A 16,845-nucleotide genomic window follows, 5' to 3' on the forward strand; every position below is an offset into this window, starting at 1 on the left:
TCTCAGATAAGTGTAATTATAAATGTAAGACATTATAACTGGTAACAAAGAAAAACAAAGGATCATAAGAGACTACTATGAACGATCATACACAAATTGGACAACCTAAAAGAAATGGATAAATTCCAAGAAACATACATCTTACAATACTAACCCATGAGAAAAATGAAACTAAGAAGAGACAAATAAAGAGTAAGGAGATGAAATCAGTAATCAAAACCTTCTAACAAAGAAAAAGTCCAGGACCTGATGGATATGCTGGCAAATTCTAATGAACATTTACAGTAGAATAATTGTTAATCTTTCTCACAGGCTTCCAAAAGAAGGTGAACAATAGGGAACATTTACAAACTAATTTTATAAGGCCAGCATTACCCTGATACCAAAGGCAGACAAATACACTACAAGAAAAGAAAATTACAGGCCAGCATCCCTGGTAAACAAAGATGCAAAAATCCACAACAAGATACTAGCAAACCTAATCAACAGCATATTAAAACAATTACATACTGTGATCAAGTGGGATTTATCTCTGAGGTACAAATATGGTTCAATATGCACAACTTGATACGTCAAATTAACAGAATGTAGGATAAAAATATAACTAACTTAATAGTACAGAAAAGCATTCCATGTAATTCAGCATCCTCTTATAATTTTTAAAAATCTCTCTACAAATGATGTATCTCAACACAATGAAGGCCATAGATGGTAAGTTTATAGACTAACATACTCAATGTTAAAAAGTTGAAAACTTTTCCTCAAAGATCAGGAACAAAACAAGAAAGCCAACTCATGCCAGTTCTCAGTATCATACCCAGAAGTCTTAGCCAGAGCAAGTAGGCCATAAAAAGACATATGAGGCATGCAAATCAGAAATAAAAAAGTAAAATTATCCATTTGCAGATAACATAATCTTACATATAGAAAACCCTAACAACTCCATCAAAAACTACTAAAACTAATAAACAAATTCAGTAAGGTTACAAGATACAAAATCAACATACAAAAATGGGTTGTTTTTCTATATACACAATGAACTACCCACAAAGGAAATTGAGAAAACAATCCCATTTACGATTGCATCCAAACATAAAATACTAAGGAACAAATTTAACCAAGGAGGTAAAACTTCTGCACATTAAAATCTATAAAACATTAATAAAAAAAAAAAAAAAAACTAAAGTTGCAAATAAATGGAAAAAAAATATTCTGTGTGAAGCAATGCTGACTAGCTCTTATAATCAGCTGGCTGATTATTCTACTTCTAGCTTTTCCTTAAAAAAATTAAACTTAAGACACACATAGGAGAGGAAAAATCCTCCAAATTATTTCTGTATCTACTTCTGAGTAAGAGTCACAAACTTTACAATTAGAACATACAGATTAAGGTCCATTAAGCTTTTCCATTAGTACATATAGATTGTTTCATTTTTCATTAAACATAGGTATAGTTATTCCTAAAGCAATTAAATGCAATTTTTAAACGGAAACATAGGAATACTCATGTTTGGGGTAGTCCTTTTCTAATTAATCAAATAGTGGTTAAATCTCCAATTGCACTGTGCCCAGGTGTTAATTTACAAAGGTGACTGAGGGATAACATGGAGAGTCTGATAACCTCAGGAAGCAAATTATACTTAATTCCTGTATCAGTTCTATGGACTGCAAAATGTTTACTCTGCATCAGCTGAACGCAAGTCAACTACTTTCATTAAACCAAGCCCTTCCTAGATTGATAGGACTTTAACCCACAAAAATTTAGTTAGCAGCTAAATAACTTATCAACTGGCTTCAATCTACTTCTCCTGCCATAAGAAGAAAAAGGCAGGAGAAGCCCCAGCAGGATTGAAGCTGCTCCTTTGAATTTGCAATTCAATATGATAGTATCTCCTCAGGACTGGTAAAAAGAGGCCTATTTCCCTGTCTTTAGATTTTCAGTCTAACGCCTCCTCAGCCATTATACCTTTTTCTACCTATGTTCGTCAACTGCTGATTATTTTCAGCTAATCATAAAGATATCAGAACTTACATCTATTATTCAGTGCATGAGCAGGAATAGCAGGCACAGCCATAAGCCTCCTAATTCCAGTAGAATTAGGCCGGCCAGCAGCCCTACTAGGAGATGACCATATCTATAATGTTATTGTCACCACTTACACATTTATTATAATTTTCTTCATAGTAATACCAATCATGATCGGAGGCTTCGGCAACCAACTTGTCCCCCTAATAACTGGTGCCCCTGATAAAGCATTCCCTCAAATAAATAACAGAAGCTTCTGGCTTCTCCCCACATCCCTTCTACTCCTACCTGTGACCTCAATACTAGAAGCTGGTGCTGGAACCGGCTGAACAATCTATCCGCCCCTAGCAGGAAGCCTGGCACACACAGGAGCCTCTGTAGATTTAACTATCTTCTCACTCCGCCTAGCAGGTATTTGTGCTATCCTAGGAACCATAAACTTTATTACCATAATTATTACTATAAAACCTCCAGCCATAACCCAATACCAAACACCCCTTTTTGTCTGGTCCATCCTTATTACAGCAGTTCTTCTACTTCTTTCTCTCCCTGTTCCAACCACTGATAATACCATATTACTAGCTGACCGTAACCTTAATAGTACCTTTTTTGATCCTGCTGGTGGAGGTGACCCTATTCTATACCAACATTTATTTTGATTCTTTGGGCACCCCGAAGTCTAAATCCTTATCCTACCAGGTTTTGGAATGATTTCTCATATTGTAACATACTACTCCAGCAAAAAAGAACCATTTGGGTATAGGTATAGTATGAGCCATAGTATCCTAGGCTTTATTGTGTGGGGTCACCACATATTCACAGTAGGAATAGATACAGATACGTGAGCATACTTTTCCTCCACCACTATCAGTATCATTATCCCTACCGGAGTAAAAGTCTTTAGCTGATTGGCCACATCACACGGCAGCAACATTAAATGATCTCCCGCAATACTCTGAGCTCTAGGCTTTATCTTTCTCTTCACAGTGGATGGCTTAACAGGAACTGTATTAGCAAATTCATTATTAGACATTATTTTACATGACACACATTACATATTAGCCCATTTCCACCATGTCCTATAAACGGGCAGTGTTTGCCATTATAGCAGGCTTTATCCACTGGTTCCCTCTATTTTCAGGCTACACACTTAACCAAACCTATGCTAAAAATTACTTCACATTATATTTGTAGGTGTAAACTTTCTTCCCACATTTTTAACTTTCTTCCCACATTTTCTCGGCCTATCTGGAATGCTTGGATGATACACCAACTACCCCGATGCACCACTGCATGAGATTTTATTTCATCTGCAGACTCATTCATCTCATTAACTGCAGAGGTACTGATAGCCTTCATAGTCTGAGAAGCCTCTTTCTCAAAATGGAAGTTTTCCCCATTGAACAATTAAATATTAACTTAGAATGACTTTATAGCTGTCCACCTTTTTATTACTCATTCAAAGAACCAGCCTCTGTAAAATCCTAAGTGAAAAAGGAAGGATTCAAATCTCCAGAAACTGGTTTCAAGCCAATCTCATAAGCCCTACAATTCTTTCAAGAAGATATTAATAAAGTAATTACATAACTTTGTCAAAGTTAAATTATAGAGCAAACTCTATATATCTTAACGGCCCACCCAGCCCAGCTAGGACTCCACAATGCTACATCCCCTATTATAGAAGAACAAATCGTTTTCCATTTGTGCGCACCATGCACACATGGTACACGTTTCTGGCCCTAACCCCATACATGGCCCTGTCTAAGAGACTGGCCCTAGGCCCTGTTGCTGGTCCTGCCATGGCCCTTGCCCTGCTCTGGCTTTGTCTTGGTCCTGACATTGCCCTTCCCTGGCCCTGGTCCCAGTCTTGTCCCTGCCCCTGCATTTCTCTGGCAGGGGTCTGATTTGCCTGGGCCCTACCCTGGTACACTGATCTGGCCTTAGCCCTGACACTGGCACTGTTACTATCCTGGCCCTAGCCCTGCTGTGGCTTAATTTGGTCCTGACATTGCCCTTTCCTGGTCCTGGTCCTGGTCCTGGCCCTGGGCCTGGCCCTGCCCCAGTGCTTCTCTCACCCTGGTCTGGACCCTAACCCTGCACTGGAACTGCCCTGTCTTTGCCCTGTACTATCCTGGCCTGTCTCTGCTCTGTGCTGGCACTGACCTGGCCCTGCCATGACCTGGTACTTTCATCGCATTACCCAACTCTGCCCTGGGTTTGTCATGGTCTTTCCACGTCCCTGACCCATCCCTGATCCTTCCCTAGTCCTGTCCTGGATCTAACCCTCACTTAGTCCTGGACCTTCCCTGGCCCTTCCTCAGCCTTTGCACTCAGGGCTCCGTGTCACTCAGCCCTAGCACAGCGTGGAACGACCGTGGCACTTGCCCCACTCGTTCTGCCATAGTGCCGACCCTGAATTGGCCCTGTACTGGCCCCACCATACCCCCTCTCTGACCTGGCTCTGGTCCCTGCTCTGCCCTTGCCCTGCCCTAGCACAGCCCTGAACCTTGCCCTTGTCCTGCCATATTCGAGGCCCTGTCCCTACCCTTGTCCTGGTACTGACCTGCCATGGCCCTGCCCTTCTGTGCCTAGCCTTGCCCTCACCCTGCATTATTCTTGCACTGTTCCTGCTTTACCCTGGCACTGCCCTGGTTCAGGCTCTGCCTTCTCTGGGCCTGGACATGTCTGGCCTTGCCCTGTCCCTGCCCTTGGACTACTCTGTCCATCTCATGACCCTGTCACTGCTGTGCCGTCATCTGCTCTGGAGCTGCCCTACCCTGGGCCCAAAGCTTGCCCAAGCCCTGCTCCTAGTCCTGCCCCTGCTATGGTCCTGCCCTGCCTTTGGCCAGACCCTGTGCTACCTTAGTCCTGCTCTGCTCTGACCCTACTCTGGCCGTACCCTGCCCTGAACCAGCCTTTACACTTTACTGGTCCTGGTTCTGCCCTAGACCTGCCCTTTCCCTGGACACTCCCTAATACTGCCCTCGTTCTGGCCCTATCCCTGAAACAACATGGCCTGGCCCTACACTGGCCATGGAAATGTCCTGGCCATGCACCAGGCATGCGATGGCACTTGATTAACCCTATACCTGCCTTTTCTCTGACCCCTGCCTGGTCCTGCACGGTCCCAGGACCTGTCCTGGATATAGCATGGCGCTGACCCTGCCCTGTCCATGCCAAAGACCTAACCCTGCTCTGCTACATCCTGGTTCTGCTTTGACCCCACCCTTCTCCAGCAATCCCGTGGCTGTGTCATCACTGTCCTGCATCGGCCCTGAACTTACCCTGGCCCTACCCTGGACTTCCATGACCCTCCCTACTCTGGTCTTGCCCTGCCTTCTGGTCTGCCCTGGTGCTGTCCTTCCCTGGACCCTACGTGGCCCTGCCTTTTCACTAGACCTTCTCTGGGCTTGCCCTTGCCCTGGCCCCTCTGGCCCTGCCTTGTTGTAAGTAATGTTCTACTCGTGTCCTGGCCCTGCTCTTCCCTTCCATGCCCTGCTGTCACCTGGTCCTGTCCTTGCTCTAAACTGGCTGTGCTCTGTTGTGGCCCTGACCTTGCCCTGGCCCGAGCCCATGGCCCTGCCATGTCCCGGACCTGGCCCTGGTTTGAAGGTACTTCCCAGGCCTTGTTCCTGTCATATCCCTCGCCCTATCTGCCCTTATCCGAGCCCTAACACTGTCTTTGCCCTGGCCTGGATGGGCTCTAATCTGCCCTGCCATCTTCCTGTCCTGGGTCAGCCTGGTCCTTCCCTTGATCTTCATTGCACTGGTCTTGCCCTCACCCTGCACTGACCCTGCACTGACCCTCTCTGCCTTGGCACAGCCTTGGCACAAGCCCTGCCTTCTCCCTAGGCTTCAGCTGGCCTTGGCCCCTACCTGGACCTACCATGTATATAACATGCGCCTTGCCCTGTCCTGTCCTATTCTGTCCCGGCCCTGAACTGGCCCCACCAGACCCTTGCCCAGTGCTTGCTCTGGCCCTGTTCCTAGTCCTACCCCGGCTATGGCCCTGTGCTAATTTTGACCATACCATGTGCAATAGTAGCCACACCCTGGCCCTGATCTGTCCTTGCCCTGCCTTTGCTTTGTCCTGGTTCTAGTTCTGCCGTGGCTCGTCCCTTAATCTGTCCCTGGCCCTGCATTGGTCCTGAACTGGCCCTTGTCCTGCACTATGCCAGTCCTTCCATGGCCCTGACCTCACCCTGAACCTGGACTTGACCCTTTGCCCTGGTCATGTGCAGCCATTACCCTCTCCCTAGCTCAGACCTGGCCCCAGCCCCCACCTTAGCCCACCACTGTCCCTGCTCCTGACCCTCATCCTGCCATGACCCTGCTGTTGCCCTGGCCCTGGCATGGACCCTGGGGCTGACCTTTCCCTTGATTAAGGCCTTATCCTGACTCTGCCCCGGCCCTGGCTCTGACCCTGTCCTGGCTCTGGTTTCCTGGACCCTGCCCTAGTAAGCTGTTCTGATACTAGCCCTGACCCTGGCCCCATCACTGTCCTGGCCCTAGCTCTGTGGCTGGTCCTAACACAATCCTGGTCCTGGTCCTGCTCTGTCTTTGACTTGGTCCTGACATTTCTCTTTCCTGGTTCTGGTCCCAGCCCTGCCCTGGAGCTTCTCTGGCCCTGATCTGGACCCTGCCCCTGCATTGGAACTGCCCTGCCTTTAACCTATGCTATTCTGGCCTAGTCCTGCCCTGTGGTGGTGCTTACCTGACTCTGCCATGTCTTGGTCCTCCCACTGCCCTGCCCAACTCTGCCCTGGTTGTGCCCTGGCCCGGTCCTGGCTCTGACCCTCCCTGGTCCTGCCCTGGCCCTGCCTTGGATCTAACCCTGACTCAGCCCTGAACCTTCCCTGACTCTGCCTCAGCCCTTGCATTTAGGGCTCAGTGTCACTCAGCCCTGGCACTTCCCACCTCTGCCCACTCTATGGCTTGGCTCTGGTCCTGCTCTGCCCTTGCCCTGCCCTGGTTCTAGTCCTGGCACAATCCTAGCTGTGGCCCTACCCCTGACCTGGTCCTGACCCACCATTACCCTGCGGTTTTGTGTCCCAGCCTTATCCTCACCCTACATTGGCCTAGCACTGATCCTGCTCTACCCTGGCTCTACCTTCTTCTCCCTAGCCTTGCCCTGGTCCTGCACTGGGCTGATCCAGGGCTTATTCTGTGCATGACATGGCCCAGGCCCTGCCCTCCTCTGCCCTGACCCTACCATGCACTGGGCCCAGGGTTTACCTTGGCCCTGTTCCTAGTCCTGCTTCTGCTCTGACCCTCCCTGCTTTTATCCATGCCCTGTGCTACCTTAGTTCTGCTCTGCCCTGACCCTATGCTGGCCATAACCTTTCCTGGCATTGCCTTGCCTTGTTGTGGTACTGGTTCTGCCCTGGCCTTGCCCTTGCCCTGGACCCTCCCTAGGCATGCCCTTGCTCTGGCCTTGTCCCTGCCCCAACTTTGATGTGGCCCTACACAGGCCCTGGAAATTCCCTGGCCCCACACTGGCCATGCCCTGGCATTGGATCCATGCCTGTCTTTCCCCTGGCCCCTCCTTGGTTCTGTTTTCTCCCTGGACCTACCCCAGCTATGGCACAGCACTTTCCCTAACCTGTCCTGTTCCTACCATGCACTGGTTTTGCCCTGGCCCTGCCTTTGACCACTCATTCCCTGGCCCTGTGCTACCCTAGTTCTGTGTCAGCCCTCACCTTGCTGTGGTCCTAACCTGGTCTGCCATGGTCCTCCCTACCCTGACTTTGCCCTTCCCTGGCACTCCCTTCGGTCTGCCCTGGTTGTGATTCTGACCTGGCACAGCCCTTGTCTGGGCTCCTCCCTGGCCCTGCCTTTTACCTGGTCCTTCTCTGGCCTTGCACTTGTCCTTGCCGTGGCCTGTCCTGGACCTGCCTTGTGGGCTCCACCTGGTCCACGTCCCAACCCTGGCCTATCCTGCACCTATGCTGCCATCCCCTGGTTCTTACTTTCTCTACACTGGCCCTGCCGTGTCTTGGCTCTGCACTACCCTATCCCTGCCCAGTCCTGGCCCTGCGCTGATCCTGACCTTGCCATGTCCCAATCCCTGGCCCTGCCCTATTTCTGGCTCTGGTCTTCATCTCATCATGTCCATAGCTGTGACTCTACCCCTGGTTTTTGCCTGGCCATGAACCAGCCCTAGTCCCACCCTGCATCTTGCCCTGCCCCACTTCTGGTCCTGCTATAGTCCAGCCGTAACTAGGTCCTGCCCTACACTGCCTATGCCATGGCCGTGTCCTGGCCCCAACTTGGCCATGGCCCTCACACAGCCACTCATCCTGTCCTGGTCCTGCCCTGGCTCTGGCCTCTCCCTTCTATTGGCTGGCTCCTTCCTGGCATGGCACTGTCTTGGCCCTGTCCCTGCCCTAGCCCCTACCTGTCATGGTCTTTCCTTTGCCCTCTGAGATGCTGGGTCTGCCATATCCTGGTCCTACCTCTGCCATGGATCTGCTCTGAGTGTGGCCTTGGCATTCAGCCGGGCCCTGCCCTAAACCCACCCTGCCTTTTACCTGGCCCTGCAGTGCTCTGCCCTGAACCAACCTTACCATTACCTGGGCCCCACCCTGACCCTGACTTGGCCATGTCCTATCCTGCCCTTGTCCTGGACCTGCACTCACCCTGTCATGGCTCTGGCTTGGCCCCTCATCCTGACTCTGCTCCTGACATGGCCTCAGGTCTGCCAGTGGTCCTGGTCCTGTTCTGTCCTGAAGTGGGCTTGAACATGTCCTGGGCCTGATTTGTCCCAGTCCTGCCTTGGCATGTCTTTGCCCTACCCCACCAAGGCTCTTCCTGTTCTGTCCTATCCTGGCATTCCCATGGCCATGTTGTGTCATTGCCCTGGCCCAGATTAGCCCTAACTCCTCTTTTGACCTGTACTCACTGTGCCTTGGCTTTTGTCCTGTTCTCTTATGACCTGGCTCTGGCTCTAACTTGCCCTTCCCTGCCATCTCCCTGCCCTGGTCATGCCAGACCCCTGGCCCTGACCCTAGCTCTGCCCATATCCTGACATTGCTCTGGCCTGTACCCTGCTCCTTACCCTCACCCTGCCCTGACCATGGCTCTGACCCTGTCCTGGGTCTGATTTACCCGCAATCTACCTTGGTACATTGTTCTGGCCCTAGCCCACACCCTGGCTCTTTAACTGTCTTGTCCCTACCTCTGTTGCTGGTCCTGCCATGGTCCTGACCCTGCTTTTGCATGGGCTTTGCCTTGGTACTGACATTGCCCTTTCCAGGTGCCTGCCCTGGCACTTCTCTGGCCCTGATCTGGACCTTTGCCATACATTGGACCTGCCCTCCTTTGCCCTGTGCTATCCTGGACTGGCCCTGCTCTGTCTTGGCACTGAACCGATTCTGCCATGTTCTGGTCCTCCATTAACATGCCCAACCCTGTCCTGGTTGTGCCCTGGCCCTGACTCCTCCCTGGTCCTGCCCTGGCCCCGTCTCAGATCTAACCATGACTCAGCCCTAGACCTTTCCTGACCCGGCCTCAGCCCTTACACTCGGGGATCATTGTCACTCAGCCCTGGTACTACCTGGCCCTGTCTTGGCACTTGTTCTGCCCTCTCTGTGACCTGGCTCTAGTACTGCCCTGTCCTTCCCTGCTCTGGCATAGCTCTGGCCCTGCCTGTGGTCCTGCGCAGTCCTGGCCATACACCTACCCTTGTCCTGACCCTGACCCTCCATGGTCTTTCCCTTACATTACCTGGTCCTGCCCTCCCCCCTGCACTGCTCTTGCACTGGTTCTGCTCTACCCTGCCTCTGCCATGACCCTGGCTCTGCTTTCTCCTTGGCCTTGCCCTGGTCCTGCCCTAGACTGACCCCAAGTCTACTCCGTCTGTGACAAATTTTGGTCCTACCCTGCCCTCCTCTTCCCTGGTCCTGCCATGCACTGAGCCCAGCCCTGACTGGGCACTACACTACCCACTTCCCTGGCCCTACACAGCCCTGTCTTTGCCATGTGCTACCCTACCCCTTCCCTGAACCTGTGCTGGCCATAGTTTGATTCTGACCCTGCTGCTCCTGCTGACTGTGGTCATGGCACCAGGCCTGCCAGTGGTCACTGTCCTGGTCGTGTTCTAGCCCTGACCTGAACTTGGACATGTCCTGAGCCTGATTTGTCCCAGCCATGCCTTGACCTGTCTCTGCCCTGGTCCATCAAGACCATGCTTATACTGCCCTTCCCCGGCCATGCCATGCCCATGTGTGCCATTGCCTAGTCTTACCCTTCACTAGTTGTGCCTTTACCCGGCCCAGCCCTTGCCACTCCCTGGATGTGCTCTGACCCTGCCTTGGTTTTTGCCCTGCCTTCTCTATGACCTGCCTCGGCTCTGCTCTTATTTAGCCAGGGCCATGCCTGGGCCCTACCATAGCTCTGGCCCTAGACCATCCTTGATCCAGACCCTGACACTGCCCTTCCCTGCTTTTGCCCCTAATCCTGCCCAGGACGTTCCCTTGCTCTTCGGTGCCCTCTGATGCTCTGGCCTTGGCCTTACCCTGCATTGAGCCTGTACTGGAGGTCTCTGCCTTGGCATGGCCTCAGCCATGCCTTCTCCCTGGCCTTGCCCAGGCCCTTCCCCAGGCTGATGCTGGAACTACCCTGTCCATGACATGGTCCCTGTCGTCTAATGTCCTGGCACCACCATACCATGGCCCACTGGTTTTCCTGGCCCTGTTCCTAGTCCTGCACCTGCTATGGCCCTGCCCTGCTTCTGGGCATGCTCTGTCCTACCCTAGTCCTGCTCTGTCACTAACCTGGTCTTGGCCTGCCCTGTACCTGCCTTTACTTTGTCCTGGTTCTGGAATGCTCTAGCCCTGTCCTTGCTCTGGACTCCCCCTAGTCCTGACTCTCTGTGGCCCTACCCTTGCTCTGGCCCTGTTACCAGCCCAGCTTGGGCCTGGCCTGGCCCCTGACCCTATGTTGATCCTGGCATGGCCCTGGCCCTGTGTTTCCTAGTCCTGCCCTGTCCCTGATCTCGCCCCTTTGCCCTGATCTCGCCCCTTGGACCTCACTCTGCCCCCGAACCAGGCCTGACCCATGCTCCTGACCCTGGTACTGCCATGGAACTGTCCCTGTCACAGCCCTCCTTCAGCCTTGTCTTAGACCTGGTCATGGCCTTGCCCTGACCGTGGCCCTATCATGGACCCTGACTCTGTCCTGGCTCTTATTTGCCTGGCCCTACTCTGATGTGCTGTTCTGGCCCAAGCCTCCATCCTGGCCCTGTCATTTTACCGGCCCTAGCCCTGTTGCTGGTCCTGCCATGGCCCTGGTGATGCTCTTTCTTTGCCTTAACCTTGTCCCTTCATTGGACCAGCCCTGCCTTTGTCCTGTGCTATCCTGGCCTGGCTCTGCCTTGTCGCAGCGCTGACCTGGCCCTGCCATGGGCTGGCCTTTCCACTGCCCTGCCTGACCCTGCCTTAGTTGTTCCATGGCCCTGAATATCCTTGGTCCTTCCTTGGCCTTGTCTTTGATGTAACCCTAACTCAGCCCTGGATTTTCCCTGACCCTGCCTCAGCCCTAGAACTTAGGATTCAGTGTCACTCAACCCTGGAACTACCTGGCCCTGCCTTGGCACTTGCTCTGCCCTCTCTGTGGCCTGGCTCTGGTTCTGCCCTGGCCATGGTCCTGCAATATTCCTGGGCTTGGCCCTAACCTTGCACAGGCCCTGACCCACCATGGCCCTGCCCCCTTCGGTGCTCTGGCCTCACCTTCATGCTGCATTGGTCTTGCTCTGGTCCTGTTCTAGCCTGGCTCTGCCTCAGCCCTGGCCCTGCCTTCTCATTGAACTTGCCCTGGCCTTGCCCTGGGCTGACCCCAGGACTAATATGTCCATGACCTGATCCTGGTCCTGACCTCCTCTGACCTGTCCCTGACACACACTGTGTCCTCTGCTTGGCCTGACTCTGTTCCTAGTCTGGCCACTGCTATGGCCTTCCCCTGCCTTTAGCCATGCCCTGTGCTAATTAGTCCTGCTCTGGCCTGGCCCTACACTGGCCATGTCCTGTCCTGGCTCTACCTTTGCCTTGTCCTGGTCCTGTCCTGGGCCTGCCCTTATCCTGGAACCTTCCTAGCGCTGCCTTTTGTCTGGCTCTATCCCTGACCCAGCCTTGGCCTGGCCCTACGGTGGCTCTGGCAATGCCCTGGACTCCACTGGCTGTGCCTTGGCACTGGACCCATCCTATGCTTGTTTGGCCCTGGCATCTCTTGGCCTGGGATTGGCCTTGGACCTGCCCTGGCTATGACATGTTGCTGACCATACCCTGTCCATTCCATGGATTTGAAATTGCCCTGCCCTCCTTCTGCCCTGGCAATACCCTGGCCCTATCTTTCCCTGGCCTGCCTTAGCCCTATGTATTCCAGTCCTGCCTTGGCACTGATCTTGTTGTGGTCTTCATTACCCTGGTCTTGCCCCGCTCTAGCCCTTCCTTTAGCCTGTGCTGCCTCTGGTTCTGACCTAGCCCTCCTCTTGCCTTGGCCCCTGACCCTTCTCTGGCCTTGCCCTTGTCCTGGCCCCTTTCTGGCACCGTCTTTTTGGGGGCCCTGCTCTGTCCATATCACGACTCTGGGCTTCCATGTGCCTGTCCTGTCATAGCCTGACCCTTTCCTGTTCCTGCTCTGGCACTGGCCCTAGCCTGTCTTGACTCTGTGCTATCCTATCCCTGCCCTTCCCTGTCCTGGTTTTGTGCTGGCCCTGACCCTGACCTGTGTCAAGTTCTGGCCCTGCATTGTCCCTGCCTGGGACCTCGTTCTTCCTGCTTCTGCATTTGTCCTGGTCCTGGTCTTGGTCCTGTCATGATACTGGCTGTGACCCTGCCTCTCATTTCTCCCTGGCCATGACCCAGCTCAGGTCCTGTCCAGGCTCCAGCCTGATCCCAGTCCTGGTTCAGCCCTGGCTGAACCATGACTGGGCATAGCATTACCCAGTACCTGGGCCCTGACTTGCCCACGGCCCTCACCCTGCCACTTGTCTTGCCATGTTCCTGACCCTCTTGGCCCTGGACCTGCCCCGGCTCTGGCCTTGCCCTGCTTCTGGCCCAGGCACTGCCGTGGCCCTGACGTTTCCCTGGCCCTTTCCTGCCATGGCCTTTCCTTGGCCCTCTGCTATGCTGTACTTGTTCCTGGTATGAACCAGTCATGCCATTGCCCTATCTTACCCTGCACGATTTGTGCCCTGGCCCTGCCCCTTCTTAGACCCTTTCTGGACCTGCCCTGACCCTGCCTTGACTTTTGCCCTGCCCTGCTCTGGTCCTGTCATATCCCTGGCCCTAGCTTTTCCCTTTTCTAGGCCCTGATCCTGGACCATGGGCCTGTTCTGGACCTTCCCTGTCCTTTCATTCCCTGGTCTTGCTCTTACCCTGAAATGACCTGCACTGGCACTCTCTGCCTTGGCACAGCCTTGGCCCTGGCCCTGCCTCCTTCCTTACCCTGGTCTTGCACTGTCATCCTCTGTTAAGGACCTGTAATGGCCCCAAAATATGCTGGCCCTGTTCCTAGTCATACCCCAGCTATGACCCCTGACCTGCTTTTTGCTATGCCTTGTACTATCCTAGCCCTGCCCTGTTTCGGACATGGCCCTAACCTGGCCTGGTGCTGCCCTGTCCCTGCTTTTGCTTCTTGCTAGTTCTGGTTCTGCCTTGATCTTACCCTCCTGTGGACCCTCCATGTTCCTGCCTTCTCCTTGGCTCTGCATTTGCTGTGGCCCTGGCCCCAGCCTAGACTTGGCCACAATGTCTTAGACCCTGATCATGCGTTGCTTCTGGCCTGGGTCTGACCCTGCACAATCCTAGTACTATCCTGGCTCTGACCTCACCCTGGTCCTGGTCTTGCCCCTTTGACCTAGCCCTGCCCTACCTTGGCCCTCACCCTGACCCCAGCACAGACCTGGTCCCAGCCCTGACCTCAACCACTGGCCCCTGCTCCTAACCCTGGTCCTGCCATGATCCTGCCCCAGCCTTGTCCTAGACCTGGCCATGGCACTAACCCTGCCCTGGCCCTGCCCTGATTAAGGCCTTATCATGACACTGGCCTGTCCCTGGCCTTGGCCCTGATTTGCCTGGGCCCTAACTTGGTACACACCGTTCTGGCCCTTGCCCTGACTCTGGCCCTATCACTCTCTGGCCCTAGCCCTGTGTCTGGTCCTGCCATGGCCCTGGCTCTGGCCCTGAGAATCTTTCTTTGCCTTGTTCCTGACACTGCCCTTTCCTGTTCCTGGTCCCAGTGCTGGCCCTGCCCCAGCACTTCTCTGGTTCTGGTCTGGACCCTGGCCCTGCAATGGACTTACCCTGCCTTTACCCTGTGTGACCCCCGTCTTGTCCTGCCCTGTCCAGTGGTGACTTGGCCCTGCATGGCCTGGTACTCCCATTTCTCTGCCTATCCCTGCCCTGGTTATGCCCTGAACCTGTCCTGATCCTGACCCCTCCCTGTTCATGTCTTCGATCTGACCCTTCTTCAGCCCTTGCGCTCAGAGCTGTCATTCAGCCCTGGTACTACCTGGTCCTGCCTTGGGACTTGCCCTGCCCTATGGCCTGGTTCTGGTACTTCCCTGCCTTGCCCTGTGCTGGCCCTTGTCCTACGATATTCCAGGTCCTGGCCTTACCTTTATCCTGACCCTGATCTGCCATGGCCCTGCCCCTGCAAGCTCTGACCTTGCTGTCACCCTGTAATGGTCCTGCTCTTCCCTGGCTCTGTGTTGGCCCTGACCCTGCCTGCTTATCGGGCTTGCCCTGGCCCTGCCATGTGATGACGACCCCAGGTTGACTCTCTCCATGATATAGTCCTGGCCCTGCACTGCTCTCCTCTGCCCTGGCCCTGCCATGTCCTGAGCCCAGTGTTTTCCCTGGCCCTACTCCTATTCCTCACTTGCAACGGCCCTCCCCTGTTTTTGGCCAGGCCCTGTGCTACCTTAGTCCTGCTTTGCTCTGGTCCTACCCTTACCATACCCTGCCCTGGGCCTGCCTTTTTCTTTTCCTGGTTCTGCCATGGCTCTCTCCTTGCTCTGGACCTTCCCTGGACCTGGACTTGGACTGGCCCTGTCCTTAATGCAGCCATGCCTTGTCACTGGATCCACCTTATGCCTGCCTTGGTCCCGATCTATCTTGGTCTCGCCTTGTCCCTGGACCTGCCCTGGCTATGTCATGGTAGTGACCCTGCCCTGTTCAAGCCATGGACCTGACCATGCCCTGGTTCTGCCCTGGCGATACCATGGCTTTGCCCTTCACTGGCCCTGCCTTAACCCTGTGCTATCCTAGTCCTGCCTTAGCTTTGACTTTGCCCTACTCTGGCCTGCTGTGGCCCTCCCTTCCCTTTGCCTTGCCCTGGCCCTGACTCTGGTTCTCCCATGGCCCTGTCCTTGCCTTGGCTCCTCCATGGCCCTGCCTTTTCCCTGGCCCTTCAGTGGTCTTGCCCTTTTCCTGGCCTGTTTCTGGCCCTGCCTTGTTGTGGGCCCTGCCTGGTCCATGTCCTCGGTATGGCCTTCTGTGCCCCTACTCTGCCATCCGCTGGCTGCACCCCTGCTCTACACTGGCCCTATCCTGCCTTTGCTCTGCACCATCCAAGCCCTGCCCTGCCTTGTGCTGGTCCTGAACCTGCCCTGTCCCAAGCCCTGGTCCTGCCATGGTCCTTCCAGGCTCTGGTCCTGCCTTATTTCTGCTCAGTCCTGGCCCTCATCTTGGTCCTGTCATGTCCCTGGTTGTTACCCTGCCCCTGATTTTCTCCTGGCCATGACCCAGCCCTCTTCCTACCTTGGCTCTGGCCCTGCCCCAGGTCTGGTCCTGCCCCAGTTCTGGTCCTGCCCTGGCACAGTCCTGACTGGGCACTGACATTTTCCTTTCCCTGCATTGCCAATACGAGGGTCCTGACCTGGCCCTGTATCTGTCATGGCCCTCATGGTCCTGATGCTACCCCCTCCTCCAACCATCCTCCTGTCGTCCTCTATCCTGGCCCTGTACTGGCTAACCATACCCTGGCTCAGTGTTTGCCCTTGCCCTGATCCTAGACCTTCTCCTGCTATGGCTCTACCCTGATTTTGGCCAGGCCCTGTGCCACCTTAGTCCTACTCTGCCCTAGCCCATCCCTACCCTGTCCCTACCTTTGGTTTCTCATGATCCTGGTTCTGCCCTGGCTCTGCCCTTGCCCTGGACCCTGACTGACCCTTCCCTGCTCTGGCTCTGTCCCTGACCCACCCTTGACCTGGTCCTAAACTGGCCCTGGCAACATATTTGCCCTGTAATTGCTGTGTGTTGGCACTGGACCCACCGTATGTCTGCTTTGACCCTGACCCCTCCTTGGCTCTGCATTCACCTGCCCTGCCCATACCATGGTGCTGATGCTGCCCATGCCATTGAATTGACTCTGCCCTGGCCCTGTCATTCTCTGGTTCTGCCCTGGCACTAGCCCTGTCTTGGTCCTGTGCTATTTTAGTCCTATCTTGTCCTTAACCTTGCCCTGGCCCTACCCTGGCTTGCTATGTCGCTCCCTATCCTGGTCTTGCTCTGTCCAGGCCTCGCCTTTGGCCTTCCCTGACTCAGGTTCTGAACTGGCCATTCTTGCCTTCGACCCTCCCTGGCTTGCTTTCTCTCTGGCCCTTCTCTGGCCTTGCCCTGTCCCTGCTCTGCCATGGCCCTGGCCCTGCCCTGACCGCTATCTTCCCTGACGTTTCCTTGTCCCTGTACTACACTTGCCCTAGCATGCCCTACCCCTTCCCTGAACCTGGGATGGCCATGCCTTCACTATGACCCTGCCTTTTGTCCTCACCTTGGTCCTAATATGACCCCAGGCTTGCCAATGCTCACAGTCCTGGT

Source organism: Saimiri boliviensis, chromosome 1 (assembly GCF_048565385.1).
Source record: "Saimiri boliviensis isolate mSaiBol1 chromosome 1, mSaiBol1.pri, whole genome shotgun sequence".
Classification (NCBI taxonomy): Eukaryota; Metazoa; Chordata; class Mammalia; order Primates; family Cebidae; genus Saimiri; species Saimiri boliviensis.